Raw genomic sequence first — 6,685 nt, 5'->3', positions numbered from 1 at the left:
TACATAAGTAGTATTTTCAAATATTTTTTTATTTAAAAATAATGCTCGGCTTAATTTTTTTTCAGATGAAATTGAAAATTATACATAAAATATTTTCGTATGCGAATAGTATTTAATGTAATAAACGGGCAGTTTAGTCTACTTTGTTATGTATTAAATCTCTTTTTGTTTATTTTGCAGGTGTACATTACACACGTTTTTCATTCCTAACGGGTTTCCAGGTTACTAATAGTATTTTTTCATCGTACTACAACAAAAATCCGGCACATAAATAAATTCCAATGTGGCAATAAAATGAAATGCAATAGTATTTTTTCTTTTTGTTATTTTCACCCCGAGAACCAAGTCTTCTACTGGCTATAACATGGTAAAAATATTTAATATCTCAAAAGTATAATACATTTCGCTTATAGGTATCCCGAAAAATACGCACTTTAGACGTTTTTATTTTATATTAATTTTGTTTCCATAACAAATATTGAATCAATCATCCCCTGTATAGTGTATAATATTGTGTACCTACCTATTGAATATTACCTTTGAAAGTTTGAACTATAAGTCGTACATTTTCACTTCGTTGTGATCAAACTACCCATATGTTTCCATTTGTTCGTTTCGGTGATTTGTAAACGTTTAAGAATATTATTACTCAATAATGCAGTTCAAGCTAGCTCATCCCAAAACGTTCATGGGTCCAGCACGTTCATGTGGTTTTATTGTTCGAAACTTCAAAATGGTACCATTTATACGGGCTACATTGTATTCGAAGTAGGTAATTCATTTGCTCTTTATATCTATGTCCTATCCACAACAAAAAAAGTTTATTAAAGCCGTTTTATATTTTTAAGATTAAGAGCACCCAACCGATTCACTTAAGCCCCGTATCAAAATGGCCAAGACAAGTAAAGAAAATATCTTTGTCTGAAAATAAATTTGCCGAATTTTTTGACTGCTAGTCTTCTGCTCTATTTAGTTTACAACATCAAGTCTCATGCGATTCATTCAAAAATGACCTTATTCAAATCGTATTATTTTTTAAACGTTGGTGTCTCTAAATGTCGATAATATTTAAAGGTTTAAAGGTGTATAGATTCTTCACACATCATATTGAGTAATGTAAGTCATTGTTTTTGTGATAAATATTATTGTATTAAAAAAATTAAAATTGAAAATATCCAATTCATATCAATAACGTTATAGCGCAAGGGTTGGCAATTAATTTATAAGGTGGGGGTGGGGGTCCAAATTATTAGAAAAATAATATTTTACACATCCTAAAGATAGATCAAATATCAATACGTGCCATCGTATTACGTAAAGGTACACTTGGTTTGCACAGAGACAAAAATGGTTAGAACAAATTCACAACAATTTTTTTTTACCGTAGACGGAAGAATATAAAGTAATATAATATAGTCTATGTGAAAAAAAACCGGCATTAAAGTTAAATATTTTTGGCAGTCCCGTTTTTGCCAGTCTGTGGTTCGGATAGATGTCCGCCTATTGCGATGAACGACTGTTCTAGTGTAGGTATAAGTTCACTATACATCAGGCGCGTCCTTGAGGGGTGATGTGGACGACCGCCCCCCGTAAGTCATAAGATATTCTGTTTTTGCTAATAGATAAATAAATTTTATAAATTTTGTTAATTGTTAAAAGCGGTATTCAATACTAACATTTTTCACCGATACCAAGTAATTTTTTATTGTTCAGAAGTACTCGAAGGGTTAAATATTCAGCTTAATTTTTTAATTCTTCTTGATCGTATAATTATTGATATACATAAGCTTATAAAATATATAATAATATGTCGATTGATATTGTCAAACTAACCTACCTAACCTAAGCCGCACATACTGACAGTACTAACCTAACCAGTTCTACGTTCTGTTGGACACATTATTTTTATTAATGTCATGTCAAACCTTTAATATATTATCTAAAAAATGGTTACCTACTAGGATTATGTTATATTTTATAATATGTTTAAAAAGGCAACAGGCAGGGAGACAAAGATAAATCTCATTTTTCTTCTACAAACATCGCGCATGCAGCCGGTGTAATAATACGTGTAATTATTATAACTATACCGCTACGATGTTACTTACGCACGGTGTACCGCGAACGTTTTTCACAAAACTCAATTTCCGAGATAAAACATAGTCACTGATGAAAAATCTTTTTTGATCCCCCGTGATTACTGCCCCACAACAAACGCCAGAAACGCAAAAAAAAAAAAATAAATATTACACTTGACTTGTTATGAAACCGAAGCGACTCGCGGACCGTCGGGTCTCAGTTCCATTCTTGTGTTATGCACCTTGACACTCAACGCGAATTTCAGCCACCACCTCCTAAAAAACAACAGAAAAAAATATTCTGCATATTTTTTTATTTTTTTTTCAATTTATATAACAATAAGACATATAATGTTTTATCTTATTTTTCGATTAGGTATATGAAAATATATAAAAAACGCGACTGGTTAAGGTTTATTCTGCGTCACCACTCCTTCATTGAAATCTCCACTAGAGGACGACACGGACATATTTCCCCCTACATTTTACCTTTTCTAAAATATTCACATGCAATATTATAGTATCGTATACGCTGCGATACACAGCTTGATACATGCTCACCACCCCTCCCCCTATTGTTTGCATAGTAATGAATCAAATTCTGATATTTTTCTCTTAAAACATATTAAAACCATATTTTAAAACTTTTGAGATTTCTTGTACTACTTAAGAAGTTTCTTGCAAACAAACTTCTGTTTTTCAAATGAGCACCCCTCTCCCCTTTTTTACTGTAAATTATTTAGTATAATTTTTTTGAAAATGTTTATATACCTACCCAACTCAAAATTCAAACGAGTACTTTTTCTGTTATTAAAATGCTTATAGGTACTGAGGATAATAGTCCTTAAATATAATTTTACAAAAGTATAAAATATAATAATATTATGTAATATCGGATCTAGCATTTTTATTATATTATAATATTATACTTGGTCTATTATAAATATTGATACATTAATATAAGCTACTTACATTTTCAAATTTGCATTGCCCCCTATATATTCTAAGCCTATTGATCATATGGGTTTATAATTATATAGACCTATAATATGCGTTTGCATTTCAATTTTGACACGTCAACATTTTCAAACAAAAATATTTGCTAAATAATTCGGGGGAAAAGAAGGGTTGTAATTTGAAAAAAAAATTTTATTTCCACAGCACACTTCTAAAGTAGTACAAATTTAATATCTCAATCATTTGAAAATATAATTTCCAAGTATTATCAAAAAATCAGATTTTGAATAACTACATTATTGAAGAAAAACAATTATGGGAATATCCTTATTGAATCACTCTGTACAATAACCACGATATGGAAATTATAATATTTTACACCTAATTTACACAGTGATCTATTTATACATGTGAACTAAATTTTAGATATTAGTATTTTTGAAGAAATTAAATGTTTTCATGGGGGACGGAGTGGCTGAGCGGACTAAGACGTCGGCTGCGACGTAGCCGACCCGGGTTCGATCCTCGGTCATGGGTGGCATTTTTTTTCGGACAAGTCACGGTGTCCGGAGAACAAGTGCCGCCATCCCCCACCCGGGTATAGCAGATACCTACGAGTGCCCAAATCAGAAATTCTGCCAAAACTAACACACACGTGTTCCTCCCCCCCCCCCCGACATAGAAACCTACAAAACAAAAATAGCTAGTTGCCGGGCTCAACATCAATTAAAAAAAAAAAAAAAAATGTTTTCATAAAGTACCTATCTATTATAGTTTGAAGTATTCATAACACCACATTTTTACAAAATATTTATATTTACGTGTTTACGGTACGTGTTTTATTTAATGTCTTACTGATTATTTTTATCAAAACTTTTTTTTGGTTTTTAATTAAAATATATAAATACCAAGTAGCAGCAATTAAATTTAATTACCAGAAGCATGGAACAGAATACGCTTTTCAAAAATTTCAATATTATTTCGGTTGGTATTAAAAAAAAAGAAAATTCCTAAACAAGGCAATGACAAAAAGGCGGTAAAAAATGATATTTTTTTCGCAGAATTCTAATGTTATATTATGTTTATAATATAATATACTTGAAATTCAATAAAAAAATTACATATGCTTTTTTCAAAAACTCGGTTGTCTATAGATTGACGAGTGTAGTATAGCGGTCATCTAGAAAATATGGATCATCCGTGTACAAAATAATAATATCGTAATAACCGTGTATACGGTTTATGGGTATGTTAAAAACCCAGGTCTGGTACCTGTTATACAATATAATATTATATTCGATATTACCACTGTAAATATTATGGGCAATCACTGTAATGAAAATAATATAATATATTATCATAATATTATTATATTCTACAATACGGCCATGGGTGCCCATATATCATAATACAATAATACAAGAAACGTGTCAGCATAATATTATATTATAACGTCACGCAAACGGTCGGCCATAATAGTGGCCGGCGCGGCCGTCACACACGGCACGACGCGCGACTACGCCTCCGCCGCCGCCGCCGATGTTTTTCGCGGCGGTCGCGTTCACGCTTGCGTCGCGCGTCCACGTCACGCAGGGCCCCCGCGCGGGGCTTTGGCGCAATTCGCGCGACCGTTCAAAACCATAATAGTGGATATCGCACACCGGCACGCGCGCACGGCTTTCGCTCTCCGCCGCCGATCGCGTCGATTTCGGTTCCCGATATCGCGCCGTCGTTTTTCCACCGATATAATAATCGCCAATAATCTCAATAATCGTCTACGATATATTATTTTCTGCGCTCTCGCGGCCGCCGGTAGTCCGAGTATACGCGACTCCTCGTGTATCATATTCGGGTTTTTCCGAGTTTTTTTTTTTTCCGCTTTTCCGAAACACTTTGTTCCGACCGCGTGGTGTGCGTGTCGTCCGCGACCGAATTTTCTCTTCTGATTCGCGTGTACCCGACCGACCGTGTACCCGAACGACCGCGTCTCGGTTGGGTCGTCCTATATTTCGTCACGATATATCGTCGACGGCCGACCGTCGCTGTGCTACTTTGAGGGGGGTGCGTGCGATAATATAATATTATAGTCGTAGGACGACCGTCGTCCGCCGACGGGTGTAACGTCGCCCGACGGGACGATTGCGTTTTGGCCGCGGAGACGGTGGTGGAATCCTCGCCGCCGGAAGAGGATTGACCGACGACGACATTGTTACAATCATTATTATGCCCACGAGGACTTGAACGGCGATCGTCAAGATATTGTTGGCACGAACCATCGACATCGCGCGACGACAACGCAGGTTAGTGAAAAGTCGACGACGGTTTGGGTACGAAATATCTACCTATATGGCATTATGGGTGGAAATGTAAATCCGGATTCACACGCGACCCGTGTATTTGATGAATATTCGCTGTTGGTCGACATGTCAGGGAACACTCGTACGAATATTCGGCATAATATTGTTTGCCGTTATTCACCGCCACTTTTCCGCCACTTTTATCATATCAATATGATAATATGTTCGTAAAATACACCAGTATAGTGGAGATCGTCTACTTGACTTTACTCTATAATTGACTTGTTAAGTAATCCGCGGAATTTTAGGGTGCGCGCCGTATTCCTATCGACGGGGCGATTCGATGACGTACGTATATGTCTGTAAAATTATCAACTCGGGTACGGGGCCAATATAATATTATTAATATAATAATATATTATTATGACATTATACTAAGGATGTCGGATGGATTGACGGACGCGATTTCGTGGGGGCCGCGACAAAGACAAAAGGAATGGACAAAAAATAATATTATATTATCATCACAATTATTATCACAGAGATTATGAAAACCTTTTCAGATAATACAATAAAAACTAAAAAGTGAGCCGTCTTTATCAACAAAGTTTTTTTTTTATTACTAACTTTAGTTGTTTGACTTCGTAATAATAATATAATGTATACAATAGAATTCGAAAAAAATTCCTTAGATGACGAAAGAAGAATATAATATTGCAATCGAATTCATCTAAACATTTTTGTTTACTACTTTCCATTGACAATTTGTTTTTTTGTGTAACTTCAAAACATAATTAATAATAATTAAACCATGTTTCGTTTGAATATCTTAACACAATTTTTTTTAAAAATATTCTTCCTTCTTAGTCCACGAATACGTATTATACCGATTGGATCTATTCCTAGTGAAGTGTAGACATCCATATTTTTAACCAACTTTTAAAGGAATTATTTATATGGTTTATACTTTTTGAAATATATTTCTAGTTATTTTTCAGTAAAATAATGAAATATGAAATATGTTTTAAAATAAGTCGTAGTTGGGATGCGGGATTACTGTCTGTACTTTTAAACAGATAGTTTTTTTTTCGGAGACTTCCAAACTTATTCCGCTGATAATCCTCATAATTTATTTCATAGACATAAAATCACTATCTACGTGTATATATTATTTAACCTATTTAAATAACTATACTTCATAACAGGCTATTTAAATGAAATAAAAATATCAATTGTTTAAGTAAGTACAATCTGTATAAAAATACAAACATTAAATAAACCTACGTTATTACATCTCTTTGTTATTGACTTTTTGAATATTTACATATTTTAGAAATGTAATTACCACTAAAC

The 6,685-nt window shown here is 33.9% G+C and overlaps 1 protein-coding gene across 1 annotated transcript in view; it reads left to right on the top strand.

Annotated features, from left to right (window-relative positions):
* The first annotated feature begins 4,662 nt into the window (after positions 1-4,662).
* LOC132943702 (uncharacterized) overlaps positions 4,663-6,685 on the top strand; it is a 263,660-nt gene continuing 261,637 nt past the window's right edge. Inside the window, exon 1 of the mRNA XM_061012754.1 lies at positions 4,663-5,335. The gene's annotated coding sequence lies outside the window, so the exon portion shown is untranslated. The remainder of the gene's footprint in view (positions 5,336-6,685) is intronic.

This window comes from Metopolophium dirhodum, chromosome 4 (assembly GCF_019925205.1).
Source record: "Metopolophium dirhodum isolate CAU chromosome 4, ASM1992520v1, whole genome shotgun sequence".
NCBI lineage: Eukaryota > Metazoa > Arthropoda > Insecta > Hemiptera > Aphididae > Metopolophium > Metopolophium dirhodum.
The sequence above is the reverse complement of the archived record's forward strand: the minus strand, read 5'-3'. Positions and strand labels throughout refer to the sequence as shown.